This window comes from Eretmochelys imbricata, chromosome 28, assembly GCF_965152235.1.
Source record: "Eretmochelys imbricata isolate rEreImb1 chromosome 28, rEreImb1.hap1, whole genome shotgun sequence".
Taxonomy (NCBI): domain Eukaryota; kingdom Metazoa; phylum Chordata; order Testudines; family Cheloniidae; genus Eretmochelys; species Eretmochelys imbricata.
The window spans coordinates 628,770-649,267 of record NC_135599.1 but is presented as its reverse complement, the minus strand read 5'-3'; the positions used below and the strand labels follow the sequence as shown (position 1 = coordinate 649,267).

Genomic DNA, 20,498 nt, shown 5'->3' with positions numbered 1-20,498 from the left:
ATAGTAAATATGGCAGGCGACCAGCTTGGCTTAACAGTGAAATCCTTGCTGATCTTGAACACAAAAAAGAAGCTTACAAGAAGGGGAAGATTGGACAAATGACCAGGGAAGAGTATAAAATATTGCTCGGGGATGCAGGAGTGAAATCAGGAAGGCCAAATCACACCTGGAGCTGCAGCTAGCAAGAGACGTTAAGAGTAACAAGAAGGGTTTCTTCAGGTATGTTAGCAACAAGAAGAAAGTCAAGGGAAGTGTGGGCCCCTTACTGAATGAGGGAGGCAACCTAGTGACAGAGGATGTGGAAAAAGCTAATGTACTCAATGCTTTTTTGCCTCTGTCTTCACTAACAAGCTCAGCTCCCAGACTGCTGCACTGGGCAGCACAGCATGGGGAGGAGGTGACCAGCCCTCTGTGAAGAAAGAAGTGGTTCGGGACTATTTAGAAAAGCTGGACGAGCACAAGTCCACGGGGCTGGATGTGCTGCATCCGAGAGTGCTAAAGGAGTTGGCGGATGTGATTGCAGAGCCATTGGCCATTATCTTTGAAAACTCATGGCGATCGGGGGAAGTCCTGGACGACTGGAAAAAGGCTAATGTAGTGCCCATCTTTAAAAAAGGGAAGAAGGAGGATCCTGGGAACTACAGGCCAGTCAGCCTCACCTCAGTCCCCGGAAAAATCATGGAGCAGGTCCTCAAGGAATCAATTCTGAAGCACTTAGAGGAGAGGAAAGTGATCAGGAACAGTCAGCATGGATTCACCAAGGGCAACTCATGCCTGACTAATCTAATTGCCTTCTATGATAAGATAACTGGTTCTGTGGATGAGGGGAAAGCGGTGGACGTGTTGTTCCTTGACTTTAGCAAAGCTTTTGACACTGTCTCCCACAGTATTCTTGCCAGCAAGTTAAAGAAGTATGGGCTGGATGAATGCACTATAAGGTGGGTAGAAAGTTGGCTAGATTGTCGGGCTCAACGGGTAGTGATCAATGGCTCCATGTCTAGTTGGCAGCCGGTATCAAGCAGAGTGCCCCAAGGGTCGGTCCTCAGGCTGGTTTTGTTCAATATCTTCGTTAATGATCTGGAGGATGGTGTGGATTGCACCCTCAGCAAGTTTGCAGACAACACTAAACTGGGAGGAGAGGTAGATACGCCGGAGGGGAGGGATAGGATACAGAGGGACCTAGACAAATTGGAGGATTGAGCCAAAAGAAATCTGATGAGATTCAACAAGGACAAGTGCAGAGTCCTGCACTTAGGATGGAAGCATCCCAGGCACCGCTACAGACTAGGGACCGAATGGCTAGGCAGCAGTTCTGCGGAAAAGGACCTAGGGGTGACAGTGGACGAGAAGCTGGATATGAGTCAGCAGTGTGCCCTTGTGCCAAGAAGGCCAACGGCATTTTGGGATGTATAAGTAGGGGCATTGCCAGCAGATCGAGGGACGTGATCGTCCCCCTCTATTCAACACCGGTGAGGCCTCATCTGGAGTACTGTGTCCAGTTTTGGGCCCCACACTACAAGAAGGATGTGGAAAAATTGGAAAGAGTCCAGCGAAGGGCAACAAAAATGATTAGGGGTCTGGAATACATGACTTATGAGGAGAGGCTGAGGGAACTGGGGTTGTTTAGTCTGCAGAAGAGAAGAATGAGGGGGGATTTGATAGCTGCTTTCAACTAACTGAAGTGGGTTCCAAAGAGGATGAATCTAGACTGTTCTCAGTGGTGGCAGATGATAGAACAAGGAATAATGATCTCACGTTGCAGTGGGGACGTTTAGGTTGGATATTAGGAAAAACATTTTCATGAGGAGGGTGGTGAAGCACCGGAATGGGTTCCCTCGGGAGGTGGTGGAATCAGAGGTTTTCAAGGCCCGGCTTGACTGGCTGGGATGATTTAGTTGGGGTTGGTCCTGCTTTGAGCAGGGGGTTGGACTAGATACCTCCCGAGGTCCCTTCCAACCCTGATCTTCGATGAGTCTACGATCGATGGTTGGAGAGGTGGGGAGGGAGGATGGGTGGGGGGAGCGATGGTTGGACGGGTGGGGAAGGGGGATGGGTGGTTGGACGGGTGGGGAAGGGGATTGGTGAATGGGTCGATGGTTGGACGGGAGGGGACGGGTGCTGTAGGGCAGGGAGTGGGGTGGGGGCTCAGCAGGGGGCGCTCTGCCTTGGCAGGCGGGGCTGGCCCCAGGGCGGCGCTAGGGGGCGCTGTGGGGCAGGGAGCAGGGCGGGGGGCTCAGCAGGGGGCGCTCTGCCTTGGCAGGCGGGGCTGGCCCCAGGGCGGCGCTAGGGGGCGCTGTGGGGCAGGGAGCAGGGTGGGGGGCACTGTGCTGACCGAGGCAGGGGAGTTACATGGAGGTGCAAAGAACAGGACAGTTGTGTGATGAACACTTTGTGCGTCGTGCGGCTGTGTCAGGTTGTGTGTATCTTTTTGGGGGGTGCGTGTGCAAGGGTCGTGTCATGAGCTGAGTGCGGCAGCAGCGAGTGAGCATGGGGGGTATTCGTTAAGGTGTGTGGTGAGCTCCGCATCTCACGTTGTGTGTGCGTTGGGTTGTGCAGAAGGTGACGTGTGCATTTGACAGAGGTCCAAGCTCAGGTTATGTATCGTGTAGCCCATGTTTGGCTGGGGCGCGGGTGATTTGGGGGGCAGGTGGGGAGGGTGGAAGGTGTTGTAGGGGATGTGCAGTGGATAGGGGTGTGGGCAGAAGGGGGACTCTTCTGTGTGTAATGTGGGTGGGTGTGAAGCAGGGTTTGTGGTGAATGGGAAGGGTGGAGCAGGAGTGTGTATGCAGGTTGTGTATTCTGTGTGTGTGAACGCAGCAAGAGATGTGTGCGTGTGTAAAGGGGACTTGGGTGGCAGGGCGTGCATGTTCTCCAGGTGTGTGCCCGACGGCAGGGTGTGTCTTCTCCGGGTGTGCGCCCAGTGGCAGGGTGTGTGTGTGTGTGTTCTCCTGGTGTACGCCTGGCAGCAGGGTGTGTGTCTTATCCAGTGTGCACCCAGCAGCAGGGTGTTCATGTTCTCCGGGTGTGTGTGTGTTTTCTAGGTGTGTGCCTGGCAGCAGTGTGTGAGTGTTTTCCAGGTGTGCACCCAGTGGCAGGGTGTGCGTGTTCTCCTGGTGTACACCTGGCAGCAGGGTGTGTCTTCTCATGGTGTGTGCCCAGTGGCAGGGTGTGTGTGTGTGTTCTCCCGGTGTACACCTGGCAGCAGGGTGTGTCTTCTCTGGGTGTGTACCCAGTGGCAGGGTGGGTGTGCGTGTTCTCCCGGTGTACACCTGGCAGCAGGGTGTGTCTTCTCTGGGTGTGTACCCAGTGGCAGGGTGTGCACCGGGCAGCAGGGTGTGTGTGTTCTTCGGGTGTGCACCGGGCAGCAGGGTGTGCGCGTTCTCTGGGTGTGTGCCCGGCGGCAGGGTCTGCCTGTTCTCCGGGTGTGCGCCGGATGGCAGGGTGTTTATTCTCCAGGTGTGCACCGGGCAGCAGGGTGTGTGTGTTCTCCGGGTGTGCACCCGGCTTGGTTATTCTGTCTCTGTAAACAGCTTAATGTGTGTGTGAGCCCAGCGGGTGTGTGTGTGAGAGAGAGGGGGGAGGCAGCTCCCTTTCCCCCCCAGACTCAGAAGGACGATCCCCACCCCCATCCCCAGCTGGGATCACTCCAGCCCCACCCAAACCCTGGGCCCAGGCCCAAGGAAAGGGGGGAAGAGAAGGAGAATTCGCCCTTTTGGCAGAAAGGCGGGGAGTGGGGGCGGGTGGGTTACAGCGGGAGGGGCTGGGAGCCAGGACTCCTGGGTTCTCTCCCTGGCTCTGGGAGGGGAGTGGGGGCTGGTGGTTAGAGCAGGGGGGCTGGGAGCCAGGACTCCTGGGTTCTCTCCCTGGCTCTGGGAGGGGAGTGGGGGCTAGTGGTTAGAGTGTGGGGCTGGGAGCCAGGACTCCTGGGTTCTATTAACCCTTCCCCCACGGCTGCCTGCCCTGTGTGTGTGTGGGGGGGGGGGGGGGGGGGGGGCTTCCAAACCCCATCAGCCCCTGGCTGCAGGCACGTCCGCAATGGCTGATGTCCCTCCCCCCACCTCGCCAGCCAATGGCAACGCACACAGCCACGGACAGCCAATGAGGGGGGAGCAATAACAGCAGCTGGGCTGGGAGGGCCTGAGAGTGACCCTGCCCCCCTCAGAGCCGCCCCTCCCCTTCCCTGCACGTGCAGGCCAGGGGGGAGGGGGGGCTCAAGGGGGGCTCACCCACTCCAGGGTGCCCCTCACTCCCGACCCGCAGCCCCCTGCTACCCCAGACCTGCCCCCCCCAGCCCTGCCGGTGCCCCTCACTCCTGACCCACAGGCCCCTGCCCCCCCCAGCCCTGCCGGTGCCCCCCACTCCCGACCCGCAGCCCCCTGCCAGCCCAGCCCTGCCCCCCCAGCCCTGCCCGTACCCCCCACTCCCGACCCCCCACTCCCGACCCGCAGCCCCCTGCCAGCCCTGCCCGTGCCCCCCACTCCCGACACGCAGCCCCCTGGTAGCCGAGCCCTGCCCCCCCAGCCCTGCCGGTGCCCCCCACTCCCGACGCGCAGCCCCCTGGTAGCCGAGCCCTGCCCCCCCAGCCCTGCCGGTGCCCCCCACTCCTGACCCGCAGCCCCCTGCCCCCCCAGCCCTGCCGGTGCCCCTCACTCCCGACCCGCAGCCCCCTGCCAGCCCTGCCCGTGCCCCCCACTCCCGACGCGCAGCCCCCTGGTAGCCGAGCCCTGCCCCCCCAGCCCTGCCGGTGCCCCCCACTCCCGACGCGCAGCCCCCTGGTAGCCGAGCCCTGCCCCCCCAGCCCTGCCGGTGCCCCTCACTCCCGACCCGCAGCCCCTGCCAGCCCAGCCCTGCCCCCCCAGCCCTGCCGGTGCCCCCCACTCCTGACCCGCAGCCCCTGCCAGCCCAGCCCTGCCCCCCCAAGCCCTGCCGGTGCCCCCCACTCCCGACCCGCAGCCCCCTGCCAGTCCAGCCCTGCCCCCCCAGCCCTGCCCGTGCCCCCCACTCCCGACCCGCAGCCCTTTGCCCTCCCCAGAGGCAGGTTCAGTTCCTGGGGCCCAGCTGCTGCCAGGATCATGTTCCCCGGTAGCTGCCCCCCCCCCCCCCCCGGGCCCCTGTTTGGGGTTTGTCACCTGGGGAACCAACCGCCCAGCCCGTGGCTGCCACCTGCACCCGCCGTGCCCGGGGGGGGCTTTAGTCCTCCAAATGAACCCCCCTGCCCAGATCCCCGGCCCTCAGCACAGCGCACCCTGCTCCCCCCCCCCCCCGCCGAGCCACCCCCGCTGACAGCTCTGGGCCGGGGTCCCTGCGGGCGGGGGGCGGGCGGGGGGGCCTGTCACACAGGATGCAGCTGTGACTGCTGCAACTGCCAGGCAGGTGCCAGGGGTGGGGGAGGGATGCGGGGGGGGGAGAGGTGCAAAGGAAGTGGGGGAGGGGTGGAGTGGCGGGAGGGCATGGGGGTGCAGAGGGGGAGGGGTGCAAAGGCAGTGGGGGGAGGGGCGGGGGTGCATAAGGGGGAGGGGCGGGGGGGCCTCCGGCGTGTTCTGGTTCCTTCCTGCCCAGCGCTTGGCCGGGTGCCCAGCCCGGGTGGCTATTTATATCCTGTCCCCATGTGCCCCCGCGCTGGCAGCCGCGGGTGGGCCCCCCGCGTCTGCAGAGCTGGGGGTGGGGGAGACACGTGTGTGCGTGTTTGGGACGTTAGCGTGTGCAGGCGTGTGTGTGTGTGTCCCCGCCCGCTCTGTGGCTCTGGGCAGGTCTTTGGAGGCATGACCCCGGCGTGCGGATGCCCCCCCGGGGGGAGCGGGGCCGGTGCATGGAGTAGCGTGTTGAGGCGTGTTTGGGATCCAGATTCGTGCCTGAGAGAATATTACCGTGTGGCTGCCCTCGCATACCGACGTGGCCCATGTATGTGTCACTGTAGCCGGCATGTGTCTTAGCGTGTCTGCATAGGCATGGCTGGCATAGGTATTGTGTCTTGGCATGTCGAGGCATGTTTGGTCAATGCAAGCGTGTCCTGCATGGTAAGGTATGTGTTAGCGTGTCCGGCGTATGCAGTGATCTGGGTGGGTCTGTACGTGCTGGGTTAGCATGTCCGGTGTGTGTGTTGACATGGCCGGGCCGTGTCACGGCGTGTCCAGGCAGGTGGCTGTCGGTGCCGTGTTAGCGTGTCCAGTGTATGTCGTGGCATGTCCAGGCGGCTGGCTGGCGGTGGCGTGTTAGCGTGTCCGGTGTATGTCATGGCGTGTCCAGGCGGCTGGCTGGCAGTGCCGGGTAGCGTGTCCGGTGTATGTTGTGGCATGTCCAGGCGGCTGGCTGGCGGTGCCCTGTTAGCGTGTCCGGTGTATGTCATGGCGTGTCCAGGCGGCTGGCTGGCGGTGCCGTGTTAGCATGTCCGGTGTATGGCATTTCCAGGCGGCTGGCTGTCCGTGCCGGGTAGCGTCTCCGGTGTATGTCGTGGCGTGTCCAGGTGGCTGGCTGGCGGTGGCGTGTTAGCGTGTCCGGTGTATGTCGTGGCGTGTCCAGGCGGCTGGCTGGTGGTGCCGTGTTAGCATGTCCGGTGTATGGCATGTCCAGGCGGCTGGCTGTCCGTGCCGGGTAGCGTGTCCAGTGTATGTCGTGGCGTGTCCAGGCGGCTGGCTGGCGGTGGCATGTTAGCGTGTCCGGTGTATGTCGTGGCGTGTCCAGGCGGGTGGCTGGCAGTGCCGGGTAACGTGTCCGGTGTATGTCGTGGCGTGTCCAGGCGGCTGGCTGGCGGTGCCGTGTTAGCGTGTCCGGTGTATGTCGTGGCGTGTCCAGGCGGCTGGCTGGCGGTGCCGTGTTAGCATGTCCGGTGTATGGCATGTCCAGGTGGGTGGCTGGCGGTGCCGTGTTACCATGTCCGGTGTATGTCGTGGCGTGTCCAGGTGGGTGGCTGGCGGTGCCGTGTTAGCGTATCCGGTGTATGTCGTGGCGTTTCCAGGCGGCTGGCTGGTGGTGCCGTGTTAGCGTGTCCGGTGTATGTCGTGGCGTGTCCAGGCGGCTGGCTGGCGGTGGCGTGTTAGAGTGTCCGGTGTATGTCGTGGCGTGTCCAGGCGGCTGGCTGGCGGTGCCGTGTTACCGTGTCCGGTGTATGTCGTGGCGTGTCCAGGTGGGTGGCTGTCCGTGCCGGGTAGCGTGTCCGGTGTATGTCGTGTCGTGTCCAGGCGGCTGGCTGGCGGTGCCGTGTTAGCGTGTCCGGTGTATGTTGTGGCGTGTCCAGGTGGGTGGCTGTCCGTGCCGGGTAACGTGTCCGGTGTATGTCGTGTCGTGTCCAGGCGGCTGGCTGGTGGTGGCGTGTTAGAGTGTCCGGTGTATGTCGTGGTGTGTCCAGGGGGCTGGCTGGCGGTGGCGTCTTAGCGTGTCCAGTGTATGTCATTGCATGTCCAGGCGGGTGGCTGTCCGTGCCGGGTAGCGTGTCCGGTGTATGTCGTGGTGTGTCCAGGCGGCTGGCTGGCGGTGGCGTGTTAGCGTGTCCGGTGTATGTCGTGGCGTGTCCAGGCGGGTGGCTGGCGGTGCCGTGTTAGCGTGTCCGGTGTATGTCGTGGCGTGTCCAGGCGGGTGGCTGTCCGTGCCGGGTAGTGTGTCCGGTGTATGTCGTGGCGTGTCCAGGCGGCTGGCTGGCGGTGCTGTGTTAGCGTATCCGGTGTATGTCGTGGCGTGTCCAGGCGGCTGGCTGGTGGTGCCGTGTTAGCGTGTCCGGTGTATGTCGTGGCGTGTCCAGGCGGCTGGCTGGCAGTGGCGTGTTAGAGTGTCCAGTGTATGTCGTGTCGTGTCCAGGCGGCTGGCTGGAGGTGCCGTGTTACCATGTCCGGTGTATGTCGTGGCGTGTCCAGGTGGGTGGCTGGCGGTGCCGTGTTAGCGTATCCGGTGTATGTCGTGGCGTGTCCAGGCGGCTGGCTGGCGGTGGTGTGTTAGAGTGTCCGGTGTATGTCGTGGCGTGTCCAGGCGGCTGGCTGGCGGTGCCGTGTTACCGTGTCCGGTGTATGTCGTGGCGTGTCCAGGTGGGTGGCTGTCCGTGCCGGGTAGCGTGTCCGGTGTATGTCGTGTCGTGTCCAGGCGGCTGGCTGGCGGTGCCGTGTTAGCGTGTCCGGTGTATGTTGTGGCGTGTCCAGGTGGGTGGCTGTCCATGCCGGGTAACGTGTCCGGTGTATGGCATGTCCAGGCGGCTGGCTGTCCGTGCCGGGTAGCGTGTCCAGTGTATGTCGTGGCGTGTCCAGGCGGCTGGCTGGCGGTGGCATGTTAGCGTGTCCGGTGTATGTCGTGGCGTGTCCAGGCGGGTGGCTGGCAGTGCCGGGTAACGTGTCTGGTGTATGTCGTGGCGTGTCCAGGCGGCTGGCTGGCGGTGCCGTGTTAGCGTGTCCGGTGTATGTCGTGGCGTGTCCAGGCGGCTGGCTGGCGGTGCCGTGTTAGCATGTCCGGTGTATGGCATGTCCAGGTGGGTGGCTGTCCGTGCCGGGTAGCATGTCCGGTGTATGTCGTGGCGTGTCCAGGTGGCTGGCTGGCGGTGGCGTGTTAGCGTGTCCGGTGTATGTCGTGGCATGTCCAGGCGGCTGGCTGGCGGTGCCGTGTTACCGTGTCCGGTGTATGTCGTGGTGTGTCCAGGGGGCTGGCTGGCGGTGGCGTCTTAGCGTGTCCAGTGTATGTCGTGGCATGTCCAGGCGGGTGGCTGTCCGTGCCGGGTAGCGTGTCCGGTGTATGTCGTGGCATGTCCAGGCGGCTGGCTGGCGGTGGCATGTTAGCGTGTCCGGTGTATGTCGTGGCGTGTCCAGGCGGCTGGCTGGCGGTGCCATGTTAGCGTATCCGGTGTATGTCGTGGCGTGTCCAGGCGGCTGGCTGGCGGTGGCGTGTTAGCGTGTCCGGTGTATGTCGTGGCGTGTCCAGGTGGCTCGCTGGCGGTGCCGTGTTACCGTGTCCGGTGTATGTCGTGGTGTGTCCAGGGGGCTGGCTGGCGGTGGCGTCTTAGCGTGTCCAGTGTATGTCATTGCATGTCCAGGCGGGTGGCTGTCCGTGCCGGGTAGCGTGTCCGGTGTATGTCGTGGTGTGTCCAGGCGGCTGGCTGGCGGTGGCATGTTAGCGTGTCCAGTGTATGTCGTGGCGTGTCCAGGCGGGTGGCTGGCGGTGCCGTGTTAGCGTATCCGGTGTATGTCGTGGCGTGTCCAGGCGGGTGGCTGTCCGTGCCGGGTAGTGTGTCCGGTGTATGTCGTGGCATGTCCAGGCGGCTGGCTGGCGGTGGCATGTTAGCGTGTCCGGTGTATGTCGTGGCGTGTCCAGGCGGCTGGCTGGCGGTGCCGTGTTAGCGTATCCGGTGTATGTCGTGGCGTGTCCAGGCGGCTGGCTGGTGGTGCCGTGTTAGCGTGTCCGGTGTATGTCGTGGCGTGTCCAGGCGGCTGGCTGGCAGTGGCGTGTTAGAGTGTCCGGTGTATGTCGTGTCGTGTCCAGGCGGCTGGCTGGCGGTGCCGTGTTACCATGTCCGGTGTATGTCGTGGCGTGTCCAGGTGGGTGGCTGGCGGTGCCGTGTTAGCGTATCCGGTGTATGTCGTGGCGTGTCCAGGCGGCTGGCTGGTGGTGCCGTGTTAGCGTGTCCGGTGTATGTCGTGGCGTGTCCAGGCGGCTGGCTGGCGGTGGCGTGTTAGAGTGTCCGGTGTATGTCGTGGCGTGTCCAGGCGGCTGGCTGGCGGTGCCGTGTTACCGTGTCCGGTGTATGTCGTGGCGTGTCCAGGTGGGTGGCTGTCCGTGCCGGGTAGCGTGTCCGGTGTATGTCGTGTCGTGTCCAGGCGGCTGGCTGGCGGTGCCGTGTTAGCGTGTCCGGTGTATGTTGTGGCGTGTCCAGGTGGGTGGCTGTCCGTGCCGGGTAACGTGTCCGGTGTATGTCGTGTCGTGTCCAGGCGGCTGGCTGGTGGTGGCGTGTTAGAGTGTCCGGTGTATGTCGTGGCGTGTCCAGGTGGCTGGCTGGCGGTGGCGTGTTAGAGTGTCCGGTGTATGTCGTGGCGTGTCCAGGTGGCTGGCTGGCGGTGCCGTGTTACCGTGTCCGGTGTATGTTGTGGCGTGTCCAGGTGGGTGGCTGTCCGTGCCGGGTAACGTGTCCGGTGTATGTCGTGTCGTGTCCAGGCGGCTGGCTGGCGGTGCCGTGTTAGCGTGTCCGGTGTATGTCGTGGCGTGTCCAGGCGTGTTTACTGTGTATGTGCCCGCCCCCACATCCTGACCCCCCACGTGTGTCTCCAAGCAGCTGTTTCCCAGCTCCCCTCCCATCGCTGGGCAACAAGGCCGAGCCAGGCCCCCATTGGCCGATGGGGCGATGACATCAGCAGGCCAGGCAGAGTTAATAGGGCGGAGGGAGCCAGGTCAGCGTGCCTGCCTCTGTTACCATAGCAACAGAGAAAGCGATGGGCTCCATCCCCCCCACCCCCGACCACAGGCTCCCCCCTTTCTTGCCCCCCCCCCGAGCCACCCATTTCTGGGGGGGCCCAGGGCTGGGCTGGCAGGGGCTGCGGGTCGGGAGTGAGGGGCACCGGCAGGGCTGGGGGGGCAGAGCTGGGCTGGCAGGGGCTGCAGGTCAGGAGTGAGGGGCACCGGCAGGGCTGGGGGGGCAGGGCTGGGCTGGCAGGGGCTGCGGGTCGGGAGTGAGGGGCACCGGCAGGGCTGGGGGGGGGCAGGGCTGGGCTGGCAGGGGGCTGCGGGTCGGGAGTGAGGGGCACCGGCAGGGCTGGGGGGGCTGGGCTGGCAGGGGCTGCGGGTCGGGAGTGAGGGGCACCGGCAGGGCTGGGGGGGCTGGGCTGGCAGGGGGCTGCGGGTCGGGAGTGAGGGGCACCGGCAGGGCTGGGGGGGCAGGGCTGGGCTGGCAGGGGCTGCGGGTCAGGAGTGAGGGGCACCGGCAGGGCTGGGGGGGGGCAGGGCTGGGCTGGCAGGGGCTGCGGGTCGGGAGTGAGGGGCACCGGCAGGGCTGGGGGGGCAGAGCTGGGCTGGCAGGGGCTGCGGGTCAGGAGTGAGGGGCACCGGCAGGGCTGGGGGGGGGCAGGGCTGGGCTGGCAGGGGCTGTGGGTCGGGAGTGAGGGGCACCGGCAGGGCTGGGGGGGCAGAGCTGGGCTGGCAGGGGGCTGTGGGGTGGGAGTGAGGGGCACCGGCAGGGCTTGGGGGGGCAGGGCTGGGCTGGCAGGGGCTGTGGGTCAGGAGTGAGGGGCACCGGCAGGGCTGGGGGGGCAGGGCTGGGCTGGCAGGGGGTTGTGGGGTGGGAGTGAGGGGCACCGGCAGGGCTTGGGGGGGCAGGGCTGGGCTGGCAGGGGGCTGCGGGTCGGGAGTGAGGGGCACCGGCAGGGCTGGGGGGGCAGGGCTGGGCTGGCAGGGGCTGCGAGTCGGGAGTGAGGGGCACCGGCAGGGCTGGGGGGGCCCAGGGCTGGGCTGGCAGGGGCTGCGGGTCGGAAGTGAGGGGCACCGGCAGGGCTTGGGGGGGCAGGGCTGGGCTGGCAGGGGGCTGCGGGTCGGGAGTGAGGGGCACCGGCAGGGCTGGGGGGGCAGGGCTGGGCTGGCAGGGGCTGCGAGTCGGGAGTGAGGGGCACCGGCAGGGCTGGGGGGGCCCAGGGCTGGGCTGGCAGGGGCTGCGGGTCGGAAGTGAGGGGCACCGGCAGGGCTTGGGGGGGCAGGGCTGGGCTGGCAGGGGCTGCGGGTCGGGAGTGAGGGGCACCGGCAGGGCTGGGGGGGGGCAGGGCTGGGCTGGCAGGGGCTGCGGGTCAGGAGTGAGGGGCACCAGCAGGGCTGGGGGGGGGCAGGGCTGGGCTGGCAGGGGCTGCAGGTTCGGAGTGAGGGGCACCGGCAGGGCTGGGGGGGCAGGGCTGGGCTGGCAGGGGCTGCGGGTCGGGAGTGAGGGGCACCGGCAGGGCTTGGGGGGGCCCAGGGCTGGGCTGGCAGGGGCTGCGGGTCGGGAGTGAGGGGCACCGGCAGGGCTGGGGGGGCAGGGCTGGGCTGGCAGGGGCTGCGGGTCGGGAGTGAGGGGCACCGGCAGGGCTGGGGGGGCCCAGGGCTGGGCTGGCAGGGGCTGTGGGTCGGGAGTGAGGGGCACCGGCAGGGCTGGGGGGGCCCAGGGCTGGGCTGGCAGGGGCTGCGGGTCGGAAGTGAGGGGCACCGGCAGGGCTGGGGGGGCCCAGGGCTGGGCTGGCAGGGGCTGCGGGTCGGGAGTGAGGGGCACCGGCAGGGCTGGGGGGGCCCAGGGCTGGGCTGGCAGGGGCTGCGGGTCGGGAGTGAGGGGCACCGGCAGGGCTTGGGGGGGCAGGGCTGGGCTGGCAGGGGGCTGGGGGGTGGGAGTGAGGGGCACCGGCAGGGCTGGGGGGGCCCAGGGCTGGGCTGGCAGGGGCTGCGGGTCGGGAGTGAGGGGCACCGGCAGGGCTTGGGGGGGCAGGGCTGGGCTGGCAGGGGCTGCGGGTCGGGAATGAGGGGCACCGGCAGGGCTTGGGGGGGCAGGGCTGGGCTGGCAGGGGGCTGTGGGGTGGGAGTGAGGGGCACCGGCAGGGCTGGGGGGGCCCAGGGCTGGGCTAGCAGAGGGTGTGGGGGGGACCCCAGGCCCATGGCAGGCTGGCTCCTGTCTGTCTCTGCGGGGGCGGGTGGGGGCAGAGTCCGGGTTACTGATTAACTCCTGCCCAGGGCTCAGGGAGCTGTGGGGGAGGGGCGGGGGCCTGCGACCAACCCTACAATAACAACCCTTCACCGCACGCCCTGCCGGCCAATCAGCGTCTTTCCGGCCACGGTCCAGAGAAGGGAAACTGAGGCAAAGGCACAGGGACTCACCGTCATCTAACCCCCAGACTCCACTCCCTGTCTCGTACCCACCCCCACCTCTGTGCCAAGGCAGGCGGGGTCTGAGCAGGACTCCTGGGTTCTCTCGGCGGCTCTGGGAGAGGAGTGGGGTCTAGTGGGTTAGAGTGGGGGGGCTGGGAGCTAGGACTCCTGGGTTCTCTCGCCAGCTCTGGGAGAGGAGTGGGGTCTAGTGGGTTAGAGTGGGGGGGCTGGGAGCCAGGACTCCTGGGTTCTCTCGCCGGCTCTGGGAGAGGAGTGGGGTCTAGTGGGTTAGAGCTGGGGGGCTGGGAGCCAGGACTCCTGGGTTCTCTCGCCGGCTCTGGGAGGGCAGTGGGGCACAACGGGGGCCCTGATCCTGGCTGGAGGGGTCTGTATTTGCTACCCTAGCATAGAACTGCCCAAAGCAGGAAGACCCCCTACCTACCCCTACCAGCCTGTTCTGCCTTTTCAAGCAGCATCTCATTTCTGCCCCCGACATGGGGGGGCAGGGATGTGCCTACTCCCCCCCACCCGGATCAGGTTACCGCTCCCCACCCCCACCCCAGCTGGGCCGCACCTGTCCCCGCAGCCCACCAGCAGGTGGGCCCTCCCTCGGGGCGATCCGGTTCCAGCCACACCCGGGGGGGTGCAGGGTGGGTGGGGCCGGACAGGTGGGGAGCAGCTCCGGTGTCTGGCTACCCAGGGCCCAAAGGGGATGGACGGGGCTGCAGGAACCAGGTTGAGGAGCAGGATGCCTGGGTTCTATCCCTGGCTCTGGGAGTTGGGGGGGGGACTGGTGGGTTAGAGCAGGAGAGAGGGGTGTGGGGCTGGGAGCCAAGATGCCTGGGGTCCTTCCCCAGCTCTGCCACTGGCTATGTTCCTTCCTCTCTCTGTGCCTCAGTTTCCCCCCACCCGCCAGCCTCTGTTTATATAGATTTCAAGCTCTTTGGCACAAGTACTGTGTGAATCTTTACGGCGCCCGGGCCCCCATCTCGGTCCGGGGGGGTCTGGGTGGCAGCCAGCATGACGGGACCCCGACCTCGGTCCGGGGGGGTCTGGGAGGCGCCCGGCACATTACACCTAAAGCTTTTAACACAATAAAACCAAGGCCTCGATCAGATGGGTCCAGCTGTGGGCGCCCAGCCCCGCCAGGGAGGAAGCCGGGGCAGCCGAGACGGAGCAGATGTTGGCTCGCCCCACCGCGCGGCGTGTGAGGGCAGCCGCGCTCGGAGAACGGGCCCGGTGGGCCCGGCCAGCCTGGCTTCTGCAGCAGGGAAACTGGTTGGCCTGAGACTTCAGCGCCGCCATCGGGGGGCGGCCTAGGGCGTTGGCACCGTCAGCCTGCCCCCAGGGCACCGGCTCCTGGACTCACCTGCCAGGCCCCATGGCTGGGAGAATGGGCGCTTGTGCCCCATGCAGTAACATTGCCTGAGTCTGCAGAGAGCCTGAGCCCGTCACTGTGGGAGCGGGGAGCTGCCCTGTGCCTTTCAATGGGGTGTTAACTCCAGGCCTCAGAGCTCTGGATCACCCCAGGGGACTGCCCCCAAGGTGGGGGGAAGAGAGACATGGAGCCCCTGGTGCCACCCATCTGGATGGGGGTGGGGCCACAACAGTGGCTGTGGCTACAAGGCACCGCCCCCACCCCCCCAGATGGGGATCCGCGGGATCACATGCAGGGGCCGAACAGAACTTGCAGAAGGGCCCAAGACGGGGACCGGGGGACGCAGGATGTCTGGGTTCCATTCCCAGTGCTGGGAGCGTGGGAGAGTTACGGCCCAGCTCTGTGACTCAGTTTCCCCTCCTGCCTTTGCTGAATTGGACTGGAAGGGGTGTGGGGCAGCACCCGGCGCGACGGGGGCCCTGATCCTGGCTGGGGGGGGCCTGGGCAGCGCCTGGCAGGATGGGGAACAGGTGGCATGACGCAGAGGAAGCTGGCAGTAATCGGCCAGCCTCGTCCGTTTTTCTGAGCTCTGCGTGACCTGGGCACAGGGAGATCCCCTAGCCGGAGGGGAAACGGGGCAAGGCCACAGGAAGGCTGGGGTGGAAAATCTGCCCCCCAGCCACTGGCGAACGCCTGCCCCCCGTCCCTTGGCACACCCATCACCCTGGCTCTAGCGGGGTGCGGGAGAGGGGGGCTCAGAGGGGCCACGGTTGCGCAGGGAGGAAATCCCGGGCCCCAAAGGGCTCCAGCCCAGCGGAGAAAGGTAGGGCCCAACCCGCCGGCGGGAAGCGAGGGGCCCTTGGAACAAGCAGCCGGGGGGGGGGTGGCGCTGGGGGCTTGGATCCGGTCGGGAAGCCTGTCTCGAAGGCACTTTAGCCAAACCCAAGTTACCAGCCCCCATCCAGGGGGAGATTCTCTGGCCTGGGCAAGCCAGGAGGTTGACTCCCAGCTCCCCCGACCCCCACCCCTCCCGGGCTCTAACCACTAGCCCCCACTCCCCTCCCAGAAGTGGGGAGAGAACCCAGGAGTCCTGGCTCCCAGCCGCCCCTGCTCTAACCCACCAGCCCCCACTCCCCTCCCAGAGCTGGGGAGAGAACCCAGGAGTCCTGGCTCCCAGCCGCCCCTGCTCTAACCCACCAGCCCCCACTCCCCTCCCAGAGCTGGGGAGAGAACCCAGGAGTCCTGGCTCCCAGCCGCCCCTGCTCTAACCCACCAGCCCCCACTCCCCTCCCAGAGCTGGGGAGAGAACCCAGGAGTCCTGGCTCCCAGCCGCCCCTGCTCTAACCCACCAGCCCCCACTCCCCTCCCAGAGCTGGGGAGAGAACCCAGGAGTCCTGGCTCCCAGCCCTCTCTCAACTCTAACCACTAGCTCCCAGAGCTGGGGAGAGAACCCAGGAGTCCTGGCTCCCAGCCCCCCCGCCCCCAACCGCTCTAACCCACCAGCCCCCACGCCCCTCGCAGAGCCAGGTGTCCCACTAGCCATGAAAGGAAAGGGAATTAAAGATATTGACGGAGGCGCTGGGCAATTAGCCCCGGGAACTCCCTGTCACTGGATATCACAGTTTAGCAGGCTGAGGCTGGGGTGCCGAGAAAATCACCCAGACTGACAGGAAGGGGGGGATTGACCCCTATGTGTCAGGACAGGGACTGGCCGGGTCAGAGCGGGGCGGGGATTGACCCCCATGTGTCAGGGCAGGGACTGGTCGGGTCAGGATGGGGGGGAGGGGGGGATTGACCCCCATGTGTCAGGGCAGGGACTGGCCAGGTCAGGATGGGGGGGAGGGGGGGATTGACCCCCATGTTTCAGGGCAGGGACTGGCCAGGTCAGGATGGGGGGGGAGGGGGGGATTGACCCCCATGTGTCAGGGCAGGGGCTGGCCGGGTCAGGATGGGGGGGAGGGGGGATTGACCCCCATGTGTCAGGGCAGGGACTGGCCAGGTCAGGATGGGGGGGAGGGGGGGATTGACCCCATGTTTCAGGGCAGGGACTGGCCAGGTCAGGATGGGGGGAGGGGGGGATTGACCCCCATGTGTCAGGGCAGGGACTGGCTGGGTCAGGATGAGGGGGGAGATTGACCCCCATGTGTCAGGGCAGGGACTGGCCGGGTCAGGAATGGGGGAGGGGGGATTGACCCCCATGTGTCAGGGCAGGGACTGGCCGGGTCAGGATGGGGGGGAGGGGGGGGATTGACCCCCATGGGTCAGGGCAGGGACTGGCCGGGTCAGGATGGGGAGGGGGGGATTGACCCCCATGTGTCAGGGCAGGGACTGGCCAGGTCAGGATGGGGGGGAGGGGGGGATTGACCCCCATGGGTCAGGGCAGGGACTGGCCGGGTCAGGATGGGGGGGAGGGGGGGATTGACCCCCATGTGTCAGGGCAGGGGCTGGCCGGGTCAGGATGGGGGGGAGGGGGGGATTGACCCCCATGTGTCAGGGCAGGGACTGGCCGGGTCAGCATTGGGGGGGAGGGGGGGATTGACCCCCATGTGTCAGGGCAGGGACTGGCTGGGTCAGGATGAGGGGGGAGATTGACCCCCATGGGTCAGGGCAGGGACTGGCCGGGTCAGGAATGGGGGAGGGGGGATTGACCCCCATGTGTCAGGGCAGGGACTGGCCAGGTCAGGATGGGGGGGAGGGGGAGATTGACCCCCATGTGTCAGGGCAGGGGCTGGCCGGGTCAGGATGGGGGGGAGGGGGAGATTGACCTCCATGTGTCAGGGCAGGGACTGGCCAGGTCAGGATGGGGGGAGGGGGAGATTGACCCCCATGTGTCAGGGCAGGGGCTGGCCGGGTCAGGGCGGGGGGGAGGGGGGGATTGACCCCCATGTGTCAGGGCAGGGGCTGGCCGGGTCAGGATGGGGGGAGGGGGGGATTGACCCCCATGTGTCAGGGCAGGGGCTGGCCGGGTCAGGATGGGGGGGAGGGGGGGATTGACCCCCATGGGTCAGGGCAGGGACTGGCCGGGTCAGGATTTGGGGGGAGGGGGGAGATTGAACCCCATGTGTCAGGGCAGGGACTGGCCGGGTCAGGATTTGGGGGGAGGGGGGGATTGACCCCCATGGTTCAGGGCAGGGACTGGCCGGGTCAGGATGGGGGGGAGGGGGGATTGACCCCCATGTGTCAGGGCAGGGACTGGCCGGGTCAGGATTTGGGGGGAGGGGGGGATTGACCCCCATGGTTCAGGGCAGGGACTGGCCGGGTCAGGATGGGGGGGAGGGGGGATTGACCCCCATGTGTCAGGGCAGGGACTGGCCGGGTCAGGAATGGCGGAGGGGGAGATTGACCCCCATGTGTCAGGGCAGGGACTGCCCGGGTCAGGATGGGGGAGGGGGGGATTGACCCCATGTGTCAGGGCAGGGGCTGGCCGGGTCAGGATGGGGAGAGGGGGGGATTGACCCCCATGTGTCAGGGCAGGGGCTGGCCGGGTCAGGATGGGGGGAGGGGGGGATTGACCCCCATGTGTCAGGGCAGGGGCTGGCCGGGTCAGGATGGGGGGAGGGGGGATTGACCCCCATGGGTCAGGGCAGGGGCTGGCCGGGTCAGGAATGGGGGAGGGGGGGATTGACCCCCATGTGTCAGGGCAGGGGCTGGCCGGGTCAGGATGGGGGGAGGGGGGGATTGACCCCCATGTGTCAGGGCAGGGGCTGGCCGGGTCAGGAATGGCGGAGGGGGAGATTGACCCCCATGTGTCAGGGCAGGGACTGCCCAGGTCAGGATGGGGGAGGGGGGGATTGACCCCATGTGTCAGGGCAGGGGCTGGCCGGGTCAGGATGGGGGGAGGGGGGGATTGACCCCCATGTGTCAGGGCAGGGGCTGGCCGGGTCAGGATGGGGGGAGGGGGGGATTGACCCCCATGTGTCAGGGCAGGGGCTGGCCGGGTCAGGATGGGGGGAGGGGGGATTGACCCCCATGTGTCAGGGCAGGGGCTGGCTGGGTCAGGATGGGGGGAGGGGGGGATTGACCCCCATGTGTCAGGGCAGGGACTGGCCAGGTCAGGATGGGGGGAGGGGGAGATTGACCCCCATGTGTCAGGGCAGGGGCTGGCCGGGTCAGGGCGGGGGGGAGGGGGGGATTGACCCCCATGTGTCAGGGCAGGGGCTGGCCGGGTCAGGATGGGGGGAGGGGGGATTGACCCCCATGTGTCAGGGCAGGGGCTGCCCGGGTCAGGATGGGGGGAGGGGGGGATTGACCCCCATGTGTCAGGGCAGGGGCTGGCCGGGTCAGGATGGGGGGAGGGGGGGATTGACCCCCATGTGTCAGGGCAGGGGCTGGCCGGGTCAGGAATGGGGGAGGGGGGGATTGACCCCCATGTGTCAGGGCAGGGGCTGGCCGGGTCAGGATGGGGGGGGAGGGGGGGATTGACCCCCATGGGTCAGGGCAGGGGCTGGCCGGGTCAGGATGGGGGGAGGGGGGGATTGACCCCCATGTGTCAGGGCAGGGACTGGCCGGGTCAGGAATGGGGGAGGGGGGGATTGACCCCCATGTGTCAGGGCAGGGGCTGGCCGGGTCAGGATGGGGGGAGGGGGGATTGACCCCCATGGGTCAGGGCAGGGGCTGGCCGGGTCAGGATGGGGGGGAGGGGGGGATTGACCCCCATGTGTCAGGGCAGGGGCTGGCCGGGTCAGGATGGGGGGAGGGGGGATTGACCCCCATGGGTCAGGGCAGGGGCTGGCCGGGTCAGGATGGGGGGAGGGGGGATTGACCCCCATGTGTCAGGGCAGGGGCTGGCCGGGTCAGAGCTCCGGGCACTTCTCGTGTGGTCGCCTGTCGCCCCCCAGTGGGCAAATGTCGGAATAGCTCCCAGGGCGGGGCCTGGCTGGCTCAGGGGGCGGGGCCTGTTGGCTCAGGGGGCGGGGCCTGGCTGGCTCGCGGGAGTAGGGAATGGGGTCCGGGGCCTGTCCCTTCTAGGGGGCGCCAGCCCCATGGTCGTGGCTGAGGCAGCACTGGAGTTCTAACCAATCAGGATGGAGAGTCAGAGGCCCCCGCCCCCCAAAGCTCCCTGCCGCGCGGTTGGCTGAGCGCTGGGGAGATTGAGAGCTTGCTGCCCAATCAGAAATTGCTGGAAAACTCACACATCTGTATCGCCGGGGGGGGGGTTTCCAGGTGTTCCTGTGGGAAGGACCAGATGGGGAGGGGGGGGTCGGGAGGGATGCGGGGCTCAGCGGGAGGGGGCGGGTGCCAGGTGTGGGGGATCTGGAGCCCGGGGGGCAGAAGCCTGTGGGGGGAATCTGGGCCAGACCCAGGCGGGGGATCCGGGCTGGACCAATGGGGGAGCTGGGCCCCCTGCACCCCATCCCCCCCCCGGCTCTGCCTCACCCCCCGCACGGTTACCCCCGCGCCCGCCCCCCACGCTCTGCCCCACCACCCTCCCGATGTGACGCATCGAAAGTTGCATCCGCCCCCCCCCCCCCTTTTACCTGCGCGCGGGTCCCTCCACCGGCAGCTGGCCCGGGGGGGGGGGCGCCCCCCATCTCCCTCCGGCGCCCCGTGATTGACAGCCGGGCCGCCCCGCAGCCCGCGCCCCCCCATCTCCGGGTGGCGGGGCGGGGCCGGGCCGTGGCGCAGTTCAGGCCCCGGCTCCGGGCTTCGCCTTGCGGCTCAGGCTGGTTCTTCCTCCGGAGCCAAACCGGAGTCAAACCGCCCCGCCCCCTGCACCCCCTCCCCCGCCGGATGGGGAGTCACAGCGTCCCTATCCGTGTGTGTAGAGGGGGTGTCACAGCATCTCTACCCCCCCCGTGTGGGGGGGGGGGGTCACAGCGCCTCTACCCCCATCCCAGTGGGGGGGGGTCACATTTTCTCTACTCCCCCCGTGTGGGGGTGTGTGACAACGTTTCTAACCCCCCCATCCCCCGCGTGTGTGGAGGGTCATAGTGCCTCTACCCCCCATCTGTGAGGGGGGGGGTCACAACGTCGCTACACCCCCCCGTGTGTGTGTGTGTGATCGCACCTCTCACCCCGCCGCCCCGTGTGTCTGTGTGTGTGTGTGTGTGATCGCACCTCTCACCCCGCCGCCCCCTGTGTCTGTGTGTGTGTGATCGCACCTCTCACCCCGCCGCCCCGTGTGTGTGTGTGTGTGTGTGTGATCGCACCTCTCACCCCGCCGCCCCGTGTGTGTGTGTGTGTGTGTCATCGCACCTCTCACCCCGCCGCCCCGTGCGTGTGTGTGTGTCATCGCACCTCTCACCCCGCCGCCCCGTGTGTCTGTGTGTGTGTGTGTGTGTGTGATCGCACCTCTCACCCCGCCGCCCCGTGTGTGTGTGTGTGTGTGTGTGATCGCACC

At 66.8% G+C, this 20,498-nt stretch overlaps 1 long non-coding RNA gene across 1 annotated transcript in view; it reads right to left on the bottom strand.

Moving 5' to 3' along the window:
* Positions 1-19,808, bottom strand: part of LOC144258191 (uncharacterized) — a 42,097-nt gene extending 22,289 nt beyond the window's left edge. Inside the window, exon 1 of the long non-coding RNA XR_013344647.1 lies at positions 19,636-19,808. This is a non-coding gene — a long non-coding RNA (uncharacterized LOC144258191). The remainder of the gene's footprint in view (positions 1-19,635) is intronic.
* Between the last annotated feature and the right edge of the window lie 690 nt (positions 19,809-20,498).